The 21726-nt window shown below is 40.7% G+C and overlaps 2 non-coding genes across 2 annotated transcripts; both read left to right on the forward strand.

Annotated features, from left to right (window-relative positions):
- The first annotated feature begins 4122 nt into the window (after window positions 1–4122).
- Window positions 4123–4195, forward strand: trnar-ccu (transfer RNA arginine (anticodon CCU)). Its single transcript has one exon. It is a non-coding gene; the product is annotated as a tRNA-Arg (tRNA).
- Window positions 4196–7158: 2963 nt separating this feature from the next.
- trnar-ccu (transfer RNA arginine (anticodon CCU)) lies at window positions 7159–7231 on the forward strand. The gene has a single exon. It is a non-coding gene; the product is annotated as a tRNA-Arg (tRNA).
- Window positions 7232–21726: the final 14495 nt, after the last annotated feature.

The raw sequence follows: 21726 nt of genomic DNA on the forward strand, positions 1-21726 counted from the left end.
CTGAAGCTATATTTTATAACCAAACTTGACTTTGTTTTTAATTATACCATCACCTTTTTAATCAATATGGCAAACGTACACCTTAAGCAGCTACATAACAACATTATCATTTATTTGGAGAAGTTTGTTACAGTCCAACATCCACTTTCTTTTAGCTCTGACCTGCATCAATTAGAGAGGGAGATATCTAGCTCTTTAGCTGCTAAATGCTACACACTGTGTTCACCAGCTAGCAGCTAACTGTGCCTGTCTGCTGCTAAGTGCTCAACAGGTAGTGAACAGTGGATTGTTAGTGCTTTTTTACTCAAACAGCTGCTCGTGTGGTTGTTAACAAGCTATGATTTGTGTGAATGTGTGTGATTGTTAGCTTCATTGAGCAAATTGCTTTGTATGACTGCGGTGTGAATTGGTGAATGATGAGGAGTCGTAAAGACTGGATAAAGGGCTATATAAATGCCGTCCATTTACAAGTCACTGGGCGATATGAGGGGGGGGGGGGGGGAAATCACCATTTTTCTTTACCAAGACCTTCGCTACTGTTGGGTTGACTATGGTACTTTGAAAAAATAATGACACAATGACCAATTACTAATCATCAGTAATGTGGATATATTGACTAAGTGGGTAAAGGCAGATATTAAAACAGCGCAAGTCATTCAATTACATCACTTCCCTGTAATGCACAACAGGCAGTCTCATGTCCTGACATCGATATATTATCATTATATTACCAGCCCTGGTATGGTATAATACTGAATGTGAACTTTAAAGACTTTAAGAATTTTAAGATATTGTCTCTTCTCACTTTCCCGCTCTGAAACTGCGATGCTGTTGTCGGACGGCTGTAGCTCAAGGTGGCTCACTGACATTTAGATCAATCTCCCTTTGGCATCAGGTTACTGCGGCTCACACTAAGCACTGTGCTTTAATGCTGATAAAACACAGCGGCAATAATGTTGCACATGCACACACAGGTGTACTTACACGTTGATAAAGTGATTCATGTAACTGTAGTTTGGGATCATTACTTGGAAGGATTATTATGTATGTATCGTGTACATTAAGTCATTTGAGCTGTGAGTGATGAGATTTTAATAAGGGATACAAAGACATAAATAGAAATAATTTTAATTCTGTCGTTATCCTTCCTCCAATAAAGTATTAGCTTTGCTTGGCTATGTCTACCTGTAATCTGATATTTAAAAGGTGCCATCGCTCACAGTAGGTTGACATGTTGTCATGTTTCCTGTTGTGATTGTTGACTTAAGGATATTTAAGTCCTGGGATATAATGAGACAAGAGAGGGGACACAGAAGTCCTAAAACAGGATGTCCTCTGCTGTCGACCCCTCAGTGCTCTTTAGTCCACATCATACCTTTAGAAAGCTTTAACTAATACCTTTTTTAAAATTTGTTTTCATTGGACTTTAGTGTATATGACATGCCATAACTACACAAATACGATGTACTAAGTGATTAACCAATGATCAAATAGTGTCCAATTATTATTCTGACAAATTAATTAATCGATTGCGGAAGGGAAAGATACATAAAACAACAAAAACATATATTTTATAATTCCAAAAGGTCTGACCATCGTAAAACTGTTACACCTGTCAGAGATGTGTTCCTTTATCATCAGACAGACCCAAATGGCTACTGTTAATTGTATAACAAAGTAAATGTAATGTCAAAATGAAAATTAATCCCAATAAACTGATAAATAAGGAAAAATATTGAAAAAGGACTCAAAGTATTTGCCTCCTTTAACAGGATACACCTAAACCATTGCTCGAGCAGCTTGTCGGTTTTAGAACGTGCAGAAAGACCACCTATGTCACATGGTTTTTAATTAATGTTAAAACCATGTGCCACAGCCCCAGTGGCCTAATGGATAAGGCACTGGCCTCCTAAGCCACTGGCACTGGCACTGGCCTCCTAAGCCAGGGATTGTGGGTCCTAGTCCCATCTGGGGTGACATTTATAGTGGCATTCATTAGGACTAGGATCAATAAAAAAAACACAAGCTACCAGAGAGTCCTGAGGCATTGCAGGTCTTGTGAGGACCTGTGCAGGCCTCATAAGGAGTGCAACATGAAAATCCAAAAACTCTCTTGTATTGTTGTTTTTTGGTATTTGCCTCCTTTAACAGGATACTACTAAATCTTTACTTGAGCAGCTTGTTGGTTTTAAAAAAGAACATAGTTGATCGGAGACCAACTACCTGACATGGTCATGCATTGATGGTTTTAGAGCCCCAGTGGCCTAATGGATAAGGCACTGGCCTCCTAAGCCAGTGATTGTGGGTTCAAGTCCCATCTTGGTTGACGCTTAAGGTGGCAATCATTAGGACTAAGATCAATAAAAAAGAGGTAAACACTGAATCTGAAAGTCTTCTTAATAAGATTGATCAGTGTCAAAAAAGACAGTCTACATATGACCAAACAAATGTGATTTTATAACGTTGTCCTGTGGAGGCCTCATACGGGATGTTTCTCAATGTCGAGGAAGGCTGCTCCAGAGCCTCTATTTCAAGGATGCTACGACATCGAGTCCCGCCGAAGGACTGTTCCAATCATGCAGGCTGCCCCGCCTTGCGCAGGGGGCCTTAGCTGCTGCGAGCAGTTCTCCGCGCACCCCCCCCCCCCTGACGCGAGAGACGTCTGTAACCCGACACCGTTGCAATGAATCAACATCTGACTAATCACGGCTTTGATACGGCCACTAGTGCAGGTGAAGAGATGTCGGTGAAAAGACAGTTTCAGTCCGGCGCAAGCAAGAGGGAAAAAAAAAAAAACATGAAGAAACTAGAGCATCACCCGAAGGTGGGTTATTGTATGAGTCAAATGTACAACTTGCGAATGTTGTATAAGTCAAATTGCCAATTGCCATATTAAAACATCAGCTGCAATTCACGACATGAAGAAGGCAGTCTCTGCAGAGCATATATGCTAATGGAGATGCAGTTATTTCCAGCATTCTTTATTTAACATTCATTCAAGTATTGTATGCCTTGTATCTGCTAATGTACAGGAGGAAGAGTGATAAACTGTCTGTCTAGTTGGCTTACATTACAGTTAAAGTTTACAGCCTGAAAAACATGGAGCATTTTTTCCCCTTTTATTCATTTTCATGTCAATTTGCACATTTCATGGTGATGCTCAGCCTCTACCCTTAACTCCTAACAGTCATCATCATGTCAACCACAACACAGAGAATACTGATAGAAATGTGTGTGTTGTTGTTGATACATTGCTGACAGAGGGAACTAGAATACAGATTTAAGAAATATCAGTTTTTGAGCATGTCATAAGCATGTTTTGTCTTGACTATATTACAACTATATTATAATAAAATAATATAGTATTTATATTATTGAATTGATTATGATTATTATTATTATTATTAGTATAAGTAGTTTATTTGCATTAATTATATTCTAAACTTTTTGAGGCTAGTATTTGGCAGGAAATTCAGACGTATTCACCTGTAAACGCATACTGAACGACATACATGCACATTTACCATTTACCTCACTGTATAAAAAAGTAGCTGTGTTGATAATAATAATAATAAACAGGAATTATATTTGCAAAGTAGCCTACTTTGTTTCCAAAACATTTTTTTTCACTCCTGTCATTTGGGGGGGGGGGGCTCATCTCACAATGTCGCTTGGGGCCCCAAATTGGCCAGGGGCGGCCCTGGTTCCAATGTCCAGGATGCTTGGATTTCTACCGTGGCCGGCGTCCTTCGTTGCGGGAAATTTCGAGGCTGCACATGTGTATCCTCCGCGGTCTTAAAATCCCCACAATGCTTTGCGCACGGACCAATTTCCAAAATCGTTGGCGGAAAATGTAAGGCGGAGCCTCTCATATGACGCACACTTGATAGCCTGTTCCATTCTTCGTTCTCCGAATGCCACGAAGGATTCTTGGCTAGCCTCTGAAGGACTTGTCTCGGAAGACATGTCCCACTAAGGAAGCATCCTCGACATTGAGAAACACCCAAGGAGTGCAAAATCTCCTAAATCTTTACTCGAGCAGCGTGTTGGTTTAAAAAAGCTAACTAAATTAGTTGATCGGAGACCACCTATCTCACATGGTCATTAATTGTTGGTTTCAAAGCCCCAGTGGCCTAATGGATAAGGCACTGGCCTCCTAAGCCAGGGATTGTGGGTTCAAGTCCCATCTGGGGTGACATGTTTGTATTAGCAATATGTCTGACATGGCATAGTAACCAGCCTTTACATCGGACCAAATACAAAAAATTGACACTAGAGAGTCCTCTAGCCAGAACAGGACATGTTGCAATAGTCTTATGTGTACAAGGGAAATTAAATGAATCTTTTAAATAAGGTTGATCAAGTGTAAAAAAAAAGACTGATCATAGACACTCTGCGTCTGACCGTACAATTTATGTTTTCACAATTGTGTCTTCTCTGTGGATCTTTGTTGTGTGTTTGCTTTTTGGTTTCCATAGAGGACTTCCACACTCCCCCCCCCACCCCCCCTGAAATGATTATGTGCATAATGATTTGGAGGAAGGGGACAGTCGGTCGTGATGTAAGAGTCTGTGTGAGAGCTTGTTGGCAGGCGGCTTGGTGTGGGAGGTGGACACGCTCATCACTGTGATGGATACAGGAAGCACTTTGAGGCAGGATGATGAGGGCCAAAAGTAGCACAGCAGAGTATGCAGTGGTGTGTGTGTGTGTGTGTGTGTGTGTGTGTGTGTGTGTGTGTGTGTGTGTGTGTGTGTGTGTGTGTGTGTGTGTGTGTGTGTGTGTGTGTGTGTGTGTGTGTGTGTGTGTGTGTGTGTGTGTGTGTGTGTGTGTGTGTGTGTGTGTGTGTGTGTGTGTGTGTGTGTGTGTGTGTGTGTGTGTGTGTGTGTGTAGTGCATATACTGCATTGTATTATTAGCTGAGGCAGGGCAGCTGGAGTTTGAAGTGCCCCACTGTAACTGTACCTATAGCAGCAGTTGTGATCCTCTGGTATAAATAGTGCGGTGGGCATGTGGGCAGGCAGTTACGACACAATGGCAGAATTTCGGTGTTCTTTCAGGGAGATTTGAGAATGTGACACCCTGCAGACGTGGACCCCCCCCCAAGATGCTACACTGAGGCTTGAAGGTTACATCAAGGTGGGAATACATGTGCAGTAACTAGAGATGTCCCGATCCGATCACGTGATCGGGGATCGGAGCCGATCACGTGATTTTCAAAAAATCGGGGATCGGGATTTAAAAAAAAAATAATTATATATTTTTTTTTTTTAATTTAATGTTACAAAACAAAAATGACCATGTTCATGTCTTAAAGTCATCCTGAGGCCTTAGTTTTGGTTTAAAATTACACAACATCATGTATGTGTTGCTTCTTTGGGCTTGTTTTCAGACCTGGTTGCTTATTCCTCTCAAAGCTGGCAACAGAGTGGGCGCAGTGTCTAATAGTAGCAGCAAGCTAACGAGAGGCTACGTTCAGCTGGTGACTCGGGAGTCGGGACAGAGAAAATGTCAGGAGTTTAGAAGTATTATAAAATTGAAAGTGAAGGCAGTGTAACAGCCAGATGCAATGTTTGCAAGAAGGAGGTTCCACGTGGTGGAAAGAACAGAGCTACGTTCAACACGACCAATCTAATACGCCACCTGAGAAACAAACACCAACAACAACACGACAAGTACACAGCGGTCACTCAGGGAACGGCACTGAAACAACCGACACTTTCAGAGACTTTTAAAAGGAAAGTGAAACTGCCCCAGAACAGTGAAAAGGCCAACACAATAACAGCCAAGATAGTTGAATTCATCGCGTTGGATGACCAGCCGTTAACTGTTACCTTTTTTTTCTCTTAATGCATTGCATAAAGATCGGATCGGGAAAAATCGGTATCGGCAGATTGTCAAAATCAAATGATCGGAATCGGATCGGGAGCAAAAAAAGGTGATCGGGACATCCCTAGCAGTAACCAGCTTATTCTCCTGTTTCATCATAATAAAAGGTAGTTCACTTTTAAAACGTTTAAGATCATCTTACAGTTTTTAAGAAATCAGCTTAATCGTTTCTTTGACAGTTAGAGGAGAAGATTGATAATACTTAAATGTCTGTGCTAATTATTTGAAGCTAATGCCAGCAGCCAATTAGCTTAGTGTAGAACAAAGGCTAAACTCATCTAGCATGGCTCTTATCAAAATGTAACAGAAAGAAACATTACACCTCGACTCATTTGCTTAACACTAAAACTAAAGTGTTAAAAACAAAGAGAAATCCTTTTTCACAGGTTTGCTGGGTTTTTCTTTTTGGGTCGAGGAAGTTACTTCCAAAAGTCTCCATTGGTTGCCTTGTAACTACTCAGAGAGACACAACCCCTGCCCCAGGAGTTTTAGAGGTGCTGGTACCTTTGGACAGAGCCCGGCTAATGTCTTTATGCGAAGCTAAGCTAACCAACTGCAGACTCAACCTCATATTCTTGCTGCCAACATGATTGTGGTATCAATATTCACACTCCACTCTTAGCAAGTAAGCTACATTTATTCTGTTGATACAAATGAATCATCCTGTCATTCAAGTCTCAAAGAGGCCCGTATGATTATGGGGGTTTTCCTTTTCCTGTAGTCAGTTATATAGGTTTTTGTGCATGTAAATGGTCTGCAAAGGCTAAAATCATATTTGCCCCCTTTAACAGGATACACCTAAACCATTGCTCAAGCAGCTTGTTGGTTTTAAATCGTGCAGAATCAGTTAAAGGTGGGGTACGTAATTTATTTCAGAAACACTTTTTGTTATATTCCATGGAATGCTCTTAACATCCCGATAGCAATTAATATATTAAATGCTTTGACAATAAATACATTAAAAAAAAGCCGTAGCACTGTAAAAAGCATGACCAATAATTGTAGCCGGCCCGGCTAATGTAACTGGATGGCCTACCTGCCTGTCAGCCTGCTATCTGTGCACAAACTTATCTCGTGCCCTCATTGGTCATGTGCGCGTTCGTGTGTGTTGGAGGAGGGGCTCTGTAAGGAAGTGTCAGATTTTTTCCGGTTGTGTATTTTCAAATTCTAGCGCACTCGAGCTGGTTTCTCCAAAATGACCTACCCCACCTTTAAACAAAGACCACCTATGTCACATTGTTTTGTATTGTTGTTAAAAAGAACATGAGGCACAGCCCCAGTGGCCTAATGGATAAGGCACTGGCCTCCTAAGCCAGGGATTGTGGGTTCGAGTCCCATCTGGGGTGACATTTATAGTGGCAATCATTAGGCCTAGGATCAATACCAAAAACATTAACTACCAAAGAGTCCTGAGGCAAGGCAGGAAAGCACCGTCTGTGCGCATGGCTTGTGAGTTGGTGTACATTAATAAGAGAGGTAAACACTGAATCAGTCTTCTTAATAAGGGTATGTTCCCAAACTCCCCTCCTGCCTGAAACACCTCCATTGGACTCTTTTGTTTACTTCTTTAATATAGTGACATCAACACTTCTATTGGCTAGCGCTCCAACACATTGTACGTGATAAGCTAAGGGGCAGGACATCTCTAAGAAGTTGACCAATCACAACAGAGCTGGCCAGCTAACCAATCAGAGCAGACTGGGCTCTGGTTTCAGACGGAGGGTGAAAAGAGGTGCTGCAGCACAGGCAGTATGAGAAAAATAAAGAGCTTTTTGAACATTATAGCATGTAAACATGTCACAGTAGAGACATACAAATACAAATATGAACCTGAAAATTAACAAAATAGGGCCCCTTTAAAAAAGTAGCTTCAAAGTAACAGCATCCATAATAGGTAATGACAGTTATGAATTCTTATGACTAATCAAACGATGAAGTCTGTCGACACCGTATCTCTCTACGCTTATGAGAGTAATCTGTTTTTAAGTGCATGTAATTGTGGTCTCCCATTAATGATAATATTATATCTGAAATAAATTAGATTTTATTAGTTTGAAAATTATTGTTTTGGGCAAAACAGTATTGCTAGAAAAAAACAATGTGTGTTAGAGTTACTCCCACTCTTTCTCATTGCTTTAAAATGCGTCGTCAACATGTGAAACTCTGCTCTGAGAGTTGTCATAGACTTGTATCTCCTGCCATCTTAACAATGTCTTGGCTGAGTTCTGCGTGTTCTCCGTTTCACCACCTCATGATTCTTGCCCTCTCCTGCACCCACTTTATCACTTTCACTGCCACGTGCCCCGGAAACTGTGTCTGGGTGTAAACCAAGGCCAGACGCTCTTCTTAAGTGCGTGTGTCCCTGAGAACACAAAGTGAGGACACACTCCAGGTTCTCCGATTGCTCTGTTATGTCACCACATCTCAAGCTCAGGGAGCCCTTCGCGCTTGTCCAAGGAGAGTGTAGAAACTGAAGAGCCACTTCCCCCTCAGAAGATCAGATTGGGCTTTGCAACGAAGCAGAGCCAACACGTGTTGTTTACACATCCCGCACAAGACTTATGACATCAATAAATGGCTCGGCTCCAGCGCTGCTAATACTACGCATTTAAATCTCTTTGATGTATAACTTGTGGAAGTGTGAAAACTTGTTTGGGTTTGCAGAAATGTCAAAGTAAAGCCAATTGAAATTGGGTTCAAACTACTGATATCAGATGTTCTTATCCTAATGAGTATTTAAGCTGTCTAATAATTACATACTACTACTTCAAAAGCCGTTAACTTGTTTAACAGAATCTATAAATGGGACCTTTTTGGAACGTATGGTGTATTAACAAGTGCAGTTCACACTGACATTGCTTTTATTTTTTTATTTGGACTCTTACATTTGATCTTGTGTATAATATTTTTACAGTATCTTTAGATTCTTAGGTTGTACAACTTACACCACCCAAACAATTGCAGTATGGATAAGGCTTTAACAATCTACATTGGGGCTTCGTTGGGATGACCCCATCTTGTCTAAAAACCTGGGTACGACCATGCAGAGAGAGCAATTATGTCATGGTGAAATAACAATAAGAATGTATATTTATGATGCAAAATACATTTATGCAGCTATACAACATACTGTCTTGCGTTTGGGGGATTCTTTTGTCAGCGTATGGGAAATTCCAAAACAGAAACAAATTAAGTGTGAGAACTGGGAGATAAGGGAAACTTAAGGGAAACTTACGCAATATTAGAATTTGAGTTGTTCATATTTTCCTTAAAAAAGTAGATGAACATTTTTAGGATTCCTGAATGCACTTCATAGATGGGACTTTCTTTTAAAAGAGCTGTTGTAGAAAATGCTTATGCTAATAAGACAATGAGCGCATTCACTAATTGTGTCCCCCCCCCCCTGCTCAGTGGTGCATCTCTCTCTGGCAGGTTAGCTGGAGCAGTTTGGCATTCTCGGAGCCTCAGAGTATATTTAACCCTGTGGCTCCCCTGCCGGATGGCCCCGCCATATACGGGCCTGAGCCGGGCAGGCTGGGAATGACTGAGTGCACACGGGCAGGAGAAACAGTAGGGGCGACAGGATGATGGATGAGTGTTGAGCAAGATGGAGGAAGTCCACTATCAATGAGAGGGAGACGTGGAGGAAAAGAGAGCTTATCGACATTTTGTTTGTGTTTTACGACCAGCGGTGGCAGACCATTGTTTTGGCCAGTTTATTGGATGAAAACAGTCTAATAAAAGGTGCATGATAAAGAAATGAAGAGGAATGAACGATGCTGCAGGTTCAGTTGAATTTGATTGGTGGCTTTTATCAACTGATGTCCGTTTTCACGAAACTTAAAGTGGCACACACACACCCCAGCCCCCTTAAAATGTCCATCAAAGCTCTTGGCAGTGTGTATGCAATCTTTAATCAGAAAAACAAGCAGCCATGCGAGAGAATATAGAAATGTGACCTTGCAGACAGAAGTGTCAACATTTCTGAGCATGCTACAGTATGTTCAAGTGTGAGTGTGAGACACACAGACGGACAGAGAGTATGGTATGCATCAGACAGGTGTGTGTGTATGTTTCTGTGTGACAGGTGTTTAACTGGAATGGTGCTAAGCTTTAAGTGCTGTCCCCAACCAAGCCCTATTCCTGGGCATACACAGACTCTCTCTCTCTCCCCCTCACACACACACACCAAACAGTAATCACCAATATGACACTACAATAATGTTCCTGTACAAAGGTCGAGTACTTTAGGATAAAGTGGTATCCTTTTATCATCAACAAGCAAAAACATACATACACACACGTTTTGTTTCCCAGAGGGTAATTTCATACGTGACATCCAACTGACTGCTCATTTAGCCCCTCCCTTAAACACAGATTGACCAATCATAGCTTAGCATCCGTAGCATAACTAGGCACGACAGTTCTGTCTTTGGAGTTCTTCTCTGTGTTAAGTAAGAGAGATACTCACTTAGAATCGCATGAATGTAGCCATCAATTAAGAATTTGAGACCATTAATTGAGTGCTAAACACAGGCATGACTCAGCGTTACCAAATACAAGTCAAGTGGAGACTCCATTTACAACTATTCATGTAGCTAACGTAATTAGCTATGGTTGATGTTTTCTGCCAGTGAAAGTTTACGTTTCAGTTGACAAAACTCAACGTTTGATCGGATAGAAATGAGAATCTGCTTTTGTTGAATTCTGTAAGTATTTGAAAGTATTTTGAGCAGTAAACGAGCCATCGTTATCATCAAACTGCTGTGTGAATATATGGCAGGCATTGCAAAGCATGCGTTCAGTCGTGTAGGTGTAAAGCATTTTTAGAAGTTGTGAAAAGCAATTGTGAAACACAATATAAAGACATTATATTTCTGTAGATTACTACTTTACTACTGTCTCAATCATGACAATGCATGTACATCTAATTATTCATGTTCATAGGTTAAACCAATGGATGCAGTTTTTACAGATCTCATAAACTAATGACAAATGGCTATTTAAGTTGCTAACAACCATATTATAGTTTCTCACTTGTGGCACAGGGAGCATTGACTCAAAAACACTGGATGCAGAAGACTGTACATGCAGTCAGATTGTAGGTTGGGGTATATCTGAGGGCAAGGCTGCAGGACGGTTACCCCCGGGCCCATAAATCACTCGCAGTATGCACGGAGCTCGATTACCGCTCCGGAGCTGGAACCAACGAGCCCAATGCCGAAAGATGAGCCAAGTAAATAATATAACAATGAGTCCATCACTGCACAATTCTCTGTGGGAGCCTACGGTGGGCACTCAGCACAGACAAACAATAGCCATGGCTTTTTAGGAAAATAAAAGAGCCGATTTAATGTTTAAATTCTAGAACAAATGATCATATTTGTTCATAAAAGTAAGAAAATCTTTTTCCCGTAGTTAATAATAATAATCAATTTTATTTATAAGCGCACTTTTAATTTGAGTAAACAAAACTCAAAGTGCTACAGAGTAAAATGGTGGAAACAAAACAACAAAAACAAATGAAAAAACAAAGTAAAAGCAGTGAAGTTTACGCCGACATGGCAACAGTTAGTTCTTGGAAGTTTGGTGACACAACAATTAGAATTTATTTGAAAAGTCTATGTCCTAAATACATAAAGCTAGTTTGTTTTGTCTTTAATGGCCTGGAAAATGAAGGTAATTGACAGTGAAAGGGGTCACGGCTACAAAGGACCGCAAAAATATTTAGCCGAACAGAAGGTCTCATTTCTCCAGAGCCAGTTGACAACACTTCCTATTAATAGTGAGGATTGTCCTTGGGTATTTTTATAAAAGGAGACGGGGTGTGAGAGTGTGCATGAGGAAAGTAAGGCAAAAGGGGATAAAGCTTTCTCAGAGAAGACAGAGAGAAAGAAGCTCGTATTACAGCGGCCTTACGCACCGCTCGGCTAATGCGTCAGACTTTGCCTTCACTCATTGACTTCTATTGGCTACCGCAAATATTCTCCTTCATCCTTCTACGCACACTTGATGTCAGTGGGTTTGCTTCCATCCATCTGTCTGTATGTGCATTTTAAATATGTGTATTAAAAAGCACAAATGAAATTGCAGAAAAATGGGAAACTTTTTGATATATTGCAAAAATGGAAATGATTAAATAAGGTTGAAAAGTCGGTGTATCGGTAAAAGCAAAATACGACAAATAAAAAATGTTGACGGACATGAACCACGTTATTTCAACGTCCACTAAAGCTTCTGTTCTGCTAAAGAACAAAAAATAGCAGCAAATTAAAAACATTTTCCTCAGCGCGATCTGAGGCAACCTTCCTCCCATTATTACATATCACGTATTATTTCCATTCAGTTTTCTACGTTGTTTTCCACTGTTTGAGGTTCATCGTTGGCTATTTAAGTACTTATTTTAAAGCATCATCTTATCTGCAAATGATATTTGACCTGAAAGATTGGCGCCACCTACTGATATTCTCCAAGTCGCATTTCATTTAATCGCATTTTCTTTGCTGATTTTCGCCAAATTCAGTGAACATTTGAGATACATTTGAATGGAAAACCTGGCTACTTATTCCATGTTTTTGTCCATCATTTTCCCACACACACACACACACACACACACACACACACACACACACACACACACACACACACACACACACACACACACACACACACACACACACACACACACACACACACACACACACACACACACACACACACACACACCCACCGCTGGTCTATTTTTAGCATACTGTGGGGTTTGAAGGTAGAGTTGTGCCGACCCCTTGTCTCACCCGAGCTCCAGGCCTTAAAAGGACCCCCCGGTGAACACTGTTACCTAGCAACCCACTGTGTTTGCACCTAAGCTGTGAAGGTCCAGCGCCCGGCCCACACCTGCCCTTCATCATCTTAATTATCAACGTCACCATCCCCCATCCTCCTTCCTCATCATTGTAATCGTGGTGTGCTAATGCAGCTGAGAGTGTGACTGTGGAGTTACAAGTTATATCTGGTTAGCGTGTAATGACTTACTGACATGTCAAGAATCTGACTTAACAGCAGGGCAGGACAAAGTACTCAGCTCTTCTTAAAGGTACCTGTAATACCAAAGGGTATAGTATCTTGCATCACAAATACTTAAAGATCCCCTATTATACTGTTTTTCATCAATATATTACAGGTCTCAGATATATACAAAACATGTCTCTGAAGTGTTTGGCTCCAAACACCAAACAGATCATTGCAGCATTACCCATAATCCCCTCTGTTTCAGCCCTGTTTCAAAAGTAATGATTCTCTGTCTGTTACTTTAGATGAAAATAAGGAGCCCCTCCCCACGCCCCTCTGAGAGAGATTTGGTTAAAAAGAACACAATGGTGCTCTAGGTCTAGGACAGGGGTTCCCAACCTTTTTTCCCCAAGAGCCCCCACAAATGACTCCTGTTGGAAGTTGTGCCCCCCCCTCCCCATACACACACAAGGGCAACAACAGCGGTATTTAAAGTTTAAAAGTCTCGAAAATGCTACAACTACTGTCACAAACTGGATGAATGTGAAGTATTTTGTTAAAGGAGGATGAACGCGTAATTAAAGAGCACTATTGGAGTGACTTTGATGGTTATTGGACTCAGGATTAATTCATCTGGATTCCCGCTGTATGAAGAAATGAAAGGACGGCGGAAGTGGAAACAATTCACAAAGGGATTAAACTGTTTAAAACACATGCTCAAAGTAAGCCGGATTTTGCTTATGTGTTTATGTGGATTCAAAAATCGTAAATAATCTACAAAATGGAGGAGACCGATCTGATCGGAGCAACTGTGACAAATAATCCAACTGAAACCGGCATGGACGATGACTATGTTTTAAAGATGCGCTTATCCAGAAAAGCCCGGTTTGGATACTTTACGGGCAGAAGAAACATTTCTGTAGAAAGAATTATACATTTCTGCCTTTTTATGCCTTTAATAGCTAACTTGAATTGTTATTCAAATTAATGAATCAATTATTTTTTATTGTAATGTAGAGACAAGGCTTTTAGTGACAATCATGTATTGCCTTACAATTATATGTAAAAAATAAATAAATAAAAACAAATGAAAAAAAGTCTAAATATGATATTTGGCCTCAAATCATCTGAGGCCTGGCGCCCCCCCTGTGCCCCCCAGGTTGGGAACCACTGCTCTAGGAGGAGATTCAGGTGATAAGGTGTGGGGGGGGGGGGGTTACCTTGGTTGGTGATTGGCTAATGGTTACACAAGCCAACAAATCGTAAATGGATCAGGACAAAAAGTGAACAAATCTTTTTTCCTGAAACTTACCGAATCTCTTTACACATGTTTATGTGGATTTTGCACAATAGGTGACCTTTAATATCTACACAACTTAAAACACTAAATCAGCATGCTTGCCTTTTATCTGAATTTAATAAATGATCATATATTTTTGTATTATTAATCGAAATCCGAATCTTCAGAGTAACCTAAATTGTCAGATACATGTTATAGAGTAAAAAGTACAATATTAGCTGAGTAAATACACTAAGGCTGCGGCCCCACGAGGACGAATTTGGTCGTTTGCGTTACTGTTTAGTGTCATATAGACCGTTCGGCCACACGAGGACGACCGAATATGGCACTAAACGACTGAGGAAACGACAATGGGTCCCAAGGTGGATAGAAATGCATACGCCACTCTCTGGGGGGTCAAACAGCTCCGTGTGTGCGCCCTATACGGACATTTTCAGATCACTGATAGTGATTGCGCAATAGCCCCGCCTCTCCCCACCTCTTCTGCTCACCTCCGCTTACCCCGCGCCAGTGCTGAAGTGTTTCGCCACCAACAACAACAACAATGGCGGATCGCAGAGTTGCTATCGTGCTCCGGACGCTATTGACCATGCTACAGTTGTTTGTGCAACATCTACAGCAATAATGATGAGGCAATAGCCCCGCCTCTCCCCACCTCTGCTGCTCACCCCCACGTCAAAGTAAACTGCATCCTGAATTCAGATTATTTATCTTTCTCTCGCGAGTGAAGTCTAATCTGACAGGACGGAGACACGCAGCTCTGCCCACCTACAGCTCCTCCCGCTGCAGCAAAACACACACTTCAAGTCAGATCATCGCCCTTAGCTATTTTAATTACCTCTCAAACTCCCTAAACTAGTTATAAATATGTTTATTTTTTACTGTCGGCCGGGTCACTCATTACTGGATCAGCTGCTGCATGAGACAGACACTGACGCTGTCCGAAGAGAAGGAGGAAAAAGAGAGGCTCCGTGTATTTTATCATTATATTATATAGAGTCGTTATTCATTTGTTTTAAAGCTCAATAAATAACAAAGAAGACCTTTGACCGGCACTTTTATAATTTTGTCCGGAAGATTTAAACTTTAATACACGCTGACTGGCGAAAAACTCTGCCCGGTTCCCTCGGCCCCCACCGCGGAGAATAAACAGAAGGGCAACCATGACAACCATGCTTCTTCGCTGCTTTTGTGGAGGAAGTTACAGCGCCACGTAGAGGCTCCTGCATATGTACTGCAGCTTCTCCAGCGGTTGGAGCTAAACGGAGCGGTCTCGTGTGGGCAGACACTATCCGGATAATTATTGCATGTGGACGGAAGCCGTTTGCGATTGCGTTTGCGTTAATCCTATGCGTTTAGCCGTTTTCGTCCTCGTGGGGCCGCAGCCTAAGTTACTCTTCATTCTGTAATATTTCTCACATAAACAACATCATTCAGGTAACTGCAGCTTTATGCCCCGTCCACACGGAAACGAAAATGAAAACAAACCGATGTCGATATCAAAAAAGTCTTCCGTCCACACGGAATCGGCTCAAGAAACGTGTCCGTCCACACGAGACTGCTCGACCCGCTGGAGGCGCTGCAGTACATATGCTGTACTTCCGCCACAAAATACAACAAAAGCAGCGAAGAAGACCCCCCGAGCATGGTTGCCATGGTTGCCTGGCTGCAGTGGCGGAGCCAGGACATTTTCAGTGGGGTGGCCAGGATGGAACCAGTGATCATTTTGGGGTGGCATTGAAATCACTATTATATGAACATTAGGGGTGTAACGGTACACGTACCCGTACAGAAATTATTCGGTACGGGCCCTTCGGTTCGGTACACTTGTGTACCGAAGTGTACCGAACGAATATAACGTTAAACGTAAAAAATTGAGAACGTGAACAACTTCTTGGAAGTAATCTCAGGTGCTGCGTCGCAGCATTCAGAGTAATTTCCTCACATTGGGCTCATCGCGTCATAGAACGAGCAAGTCATTTCATTGGATGAGAGGGCATGCTATGAGAGCTGGTCAGAGGGATGCGTTCAAATTTAGTCAGTAATTTGAGGAACTGTCGAAAATTAATGGCGAACGCAGATAAAGTTGAGCTCGAAAATCCTCCAGCATCATTGAAGTCTCCGGTTTGGGAACATTTTGGTTTCGCAGTTACGTACAAGGATGACGGACAAAGACAGGTGGACCGAACCAAAGCTGTTTGTCGGCATTGTTCAACTAACATTGGTTACGTGGCTGGCAATACATCAAACTTGCACACTCTTGAAAAGGCATCACCCGAACGTGAATATCACCAGTACCAAAAGAAAAAAGACTGAAGTGCAAACCCAACTCCCACTAGCATTTAAGCCTCCACCACACGCAAAAAGTTCAGACCGAGCCAAAGCTATTACAAACGCCAAATATCCTTATGTTGCCATGTTAGCAAAGCGCTACCTGGCTGTATCTGCTACCTCTGTCCCTAGCGAGAGGGTTTTCTCCACAGCAGGAGACATTGCTAGTGCCAGCAGATCTGCCCTTTCGGCAGCCATGTGGAAAAGTTCATCTTTCTTTAAACAACATGAAAATACAATGACAAGCAAGTCATAATGTCAAACTGGCTGCTTAGGTACTAGTACAGTACAGTTAAAATACAGATAATTTCAGTTCATCGAAATGCTGCACCTTAATGTTCATTTGATTATATTTTGTATTTATTTGAGTGAATATTCACAGTTTAATAATAATTAAAACCCAAAACTAATAGTTTATGTTTTGTGAGTACTTGTACAGTAAAGTTCAAATACAGATTATTTCAGTTCATCGAAATGCTGCACCTTAATGTTTATTTTATTATATTTTGTATTTATTTGAGTGAATACATTATTCACAGTTTAATAATAATAAAAATATATATATATATATATATATATATATGTTTTGTTTTGTGAAAGAAAATGCTGCTGTACCGAAAACGTAACGAACCGAACTGTGACCAAAAAACCGAGGTACGTACCGAACCGAAATGTTTGTGAACCGTTACACCCCTAATGAACATAATAAAAATGAACATCTCACTAGAAAATAAGGGGTTATTTAAGGCACCTACAACACACCTCTACATTATTTGGGATTAAGTGGTGGAATAGATCAAATAATATCCAGTATATCTAACTATTTTTTTTGTATTCCCGCAGGCAAAGTATCAACAAAGCTTACATTTTACAAATGTAATGCAATATACAGACTGTTTAGCTTATGATGATCTGCAGCGCTATGAGCTCATTCTCTCAGTGTATCATCAGGAATACAGAGACACACACAACATTTAAATAAGAGTTTTTAAATTCAATGATAGGTTAAGAATAAACATCTTAAAGTAAATAACAATAAACAATAGCCCTTAACCCTGTAAGGCCCCCGGTTGTAATTTTACAACATTACTTGAAGCTATCCTAAAAAAGTCAGTAAATGTTTTGTTTTTTTAAAAGACTACATTTACATAGTCAAACGGTCCTTTTGTTCAGCCTCACAATGCTATTGGGTAGTACATGTGTTATAGGTCCTGACCTCTGGCCATACACGCCAGGGATTTTGGGCCCCATGAAAAGATATCACATTGGGCCCCACCACCAGGCCACGCCAACCAAGCACAATTGCTGTAACCACACCTCCAGAACCCAACCCACTCATTTATGCTTTAAATAACTCTACCTGTACAGGCTTGCATCTATCTTGTAGTCCAATACTAACCGCACAATATTTACTGACACTGAGCTGTGAAAATATAACACTTATGGGGGGACAGGGCTGCAGTGCTAAGTCTAGAGATGGATCTGTTGGTGCTGGCACCAGGGGAGGGACAACTGATTTAGTATGAATAGCTGCTAAAAATGTACCTGCATTTACTAAATGTCAGTTAAAAGAGCAGTGAAATCAAAAACCTGTATAGATATTAACAGTACTTAATGTCAGCTTAGTAAAAAAAAACATAACAATTATTATTTACAATGGACTATGCATAGCTAACAGACACAATTTCCACCACTCATAGACCACACCCACCTTTTCTTTGAAAAACTGGGATACTGTCGCCCTTTAGTCCCTCTCTCTTGTCTTTCTCTCCTTTCTTTTCTCTTTTGAAAGCCTGACTTTGTTAGTCGTTGAGACATGGTATAATACGACACACGTAAGTACTCCAGAAAAACGCGGGCAACAATAATTGATTATGCGATCAAACATGCGGGGTTTTATGTGATTTTGTGCGGTGAAATTGCGGGAAGTTGCGAAATATGCGAAAAAAATAAATATTGGACTGTCTTATTTATTCTCTCTCACACACAACCTGCCACTAACGTTAAACCCCTTTACTATTCAATTAAACACATTCAATGTTTATTTATTGTAAAAGCAATTGGGCTATTTTAATCACACTCTCTCTCTCTCTCTCGCACACACACACACACACACACACACACACACACACACACACACACACACACACACACACACACACACACAAACACACACACACACACACTTCTCCGCCTCATTGTGTTTTCATTTACTTGTTCGTTATCTGACCAGCTTCAATCTTGTAGGCTACTCACCTCGTTTCTTGTAGCCCTCGAAAGGGTTTTGGAGGTCGATGCCTCGGTGAACGTGAGTTGTTTGGCTTTCTTGTCCGCAGCAGCAGAAAGCATTTTCGAATGTTTGAATGAATCAAAGTGGGTCCTCACCGTCGATGTTCTCTTATGCTCCAACACACAGTTGCATGGGGTGCAGTATAGTTTCCCCCCACTTTCGTGCAAGACATCGGGGTACTGCTTTGCCCGGTCTTTAGCAGATTAGATTTGTTCATCTTGGTGTTTTCTCTCTCGTGTGAGCTCCACACGTTCACTCTACGGTGTTGTTTACCTTCTGTGATGCGCGAGTTGATGACGTCGCGTCATCATCATCATCACTTTACGTCAAGACGAGTTAACTTTTTTTTCTTCTCAACTTTGTGTGGAAAAATGCGGGGATTATGCGGCCTTTTGATAAATATGCAGCCTTTTAAAAATCTGCGCCATTTTGCTGATTATACGGTAAATTCTGCGATCGCAGAATCGCGTTTTTCTGGAGGGTCTAACTAGCATCCCTGCTCCTAACATGCTCTCACTCTCTGCTAGAAAGTGCAGGCGGTGCTGCACCGCGTTTGGAGGCAGGAGCAAACCATTACATGTAAATAGAAGGGGGTGTACAGAGGCTTTGGATAATAAGAAAATAAGTTAAATGAATTGTAAGTTTAGTGAGTACATTATCAATATAACGCCTATTAATGTTAATTCTTGATGAATGATGAAAGGTTACTAAACATTTTTTTCTTAATGTTCGAAAATAGTTTGGGCCCCCGTGGTGAGGGTGTTTGGGGTGGCCAATAGGGTGGCCAGGATTCCAATAGGGCAGCCAGCCACCCGCCAGCTACGCCACTGCCTGGCTGCCCTTCTGGTTATTCTCCGTGGTGGATTTATCAACATGTAGTTCATGTAGTTCTCCATGTCCACTTGTTGCTGATGGTTGTGGTAGAGGAGCTGTAGATTTTTGCACTAAAATCTGTATCATGGTCATTAGCGTCTGGAGCACGAACGCAACCCTGTGATCCGCGATTGTTGTTGTTGTTGGCGAATCGCATCAGCAATGGCGCGGGTGATCGCTATCAGGAAATTATCGTATAGGGTGTACATACAGAGCCGTTTGCCCCCCCAGAGCATTTCGTCCTCAGATCTACCCACCTTGGGAGCCGTTATCACAGGGCTATCAGATCGGGCTCTGAATCCGCGTTTCCGTGTCGGCCTTGTGTGGGCGAACCGTCTATACGATAGAGAACGTTAGCGGATTCAACACGTTTCGTCTCCGTGTAGACCTTAGCCTTAGTTTCCCAATGAATAGCGAAACATTAAAATTAGCTGCTGATTTTTCATAGAGGTGTTCATATAAAATAAAGAAAATTCCATACAAAGAAGTGTGTGCTACTTTTTAAGTTTTAAGTGATTTCGTCATTAGGTTACATGACATAGAGGTTTTCAATTAAATAACTGCTGATTTTGCCATAAAAATATTCACACAAAAAATAACTCTGACTTATTTCCAATTTAAAAAAGAGGTACGTCCTAGTTGTCCAGCGTTGTTATACAATGCTGCATTGATTTTGTGTCATTGGATGGGGAATAAGAATTGGAAAAGTGAATAACCAACCAAAAACTAACTTCATGGCAGTACATTAAACAAACTTCCCATGTTTCCTTTTTTGATAAGATGAAAAATATTACAATTAGATTTACACTTTAAGCATAAAACATATTTGAGAGACTTAATAGTCACAAAACACAGTTAAAAATAGGCACAACGTGTTTTAAATGGAATAAACTTAGCTTAGCAACTTAGCAAAAGTAGAACTGAAGCTAACATTAGCTTACCTGGCAATTGAAGAGATGCTAATCAAGATGAAACCGGCACTTCTGGTGGTCTCATGTCTTCTGCAGGGAGATATCTTCACAGTTTTGTGATACATGCTCAACCACAATATCCATTTTGACTTGGTTCCCACTGTTGTAATGTTTGTGTAGCTCAATGTGGAGCAACTAGCCTCGGCCAACTTCTAGCTCAACATGGCGACTCAGATTCACTATGACTTGTCCTCATTGGCAAAAAAGCTCTGCAAAACTTCCTGTTAATTTTAGTTCATCTCCAAATAAAGTTTTAAATGAAGGACAGTAGTACAGTGACAGAACAATTATATAGGGATTACATACGGAATATAACTAACTAAGTATTATCAAATAGACATGACTGATATATTTAATTGATTGATAAGGAAGAATGTAAGTGGAGAAAGTTGTGAGTTCAGTAGCCTAAGGGGCCATATTAGTGCTAAACATAACTAGTGTTGTAAAGTAACTAGGAGATTTACTAAAGTATACTGTATACTGTAGCCTACTTAAATACAATTTTGAGGAACTTGTATTTTACAGGCCTTTTGGGTCATTCTACAGAAAAGGTGGAAGTGCTGTCACTTACTTTTGCAGACACCAAAATGACGTTGACCTAATACTCACATTCATTATATATGTTGAATAAATAGAGATTGTCTTTGCAATGGTACTAAATAAAAAATAAATAAAAATGGGTTTATACGTAAATTGCAATTTATTTAAAATGCCAAGTTCAAGGAACTGCATTGTCACTTTGATCATACATGGAAGTGGAGCCTATAGTTTTAATTTAAAAGATTGTTTTTAAAATAAATAAATCTAATTTATATTTACATAACATTACAAGCATTAAATATAACACTGAAATGGTAAAAAAAACGCAAATTATTATTAATAATATCAAATAAATGTCAGTCACCCAAAATTACGTCATTGGTGTTACTGCTACACAAAACGCTTTTATTTTGAAATAATGTACTGTCTCTGAAGTGCCTCCTGTAACAAGAGATCATTTGAGGCAGTGCACAAAGACATAAGGAAAGTCAGATACTTCTTACTTTGTTTGTTAAAGGTGTCATTTTA

This window comes from Pseudochaenichthys georgianus, chromosome 8 (assembly GCF_902827115.2).
Source record: "Pseudochaenichthys georgianus chromosome 8, fPseGeo1.2, whole genome shotgun sequence".
Taxonomy (NCBI): domain Eukaryota; kingdom Metazoa; phylum Chordata; class Actinopteri; order Perciformes; family Channichthyidae; genus Pseudochaenichthys; species Pseudochaenichthys georgianus.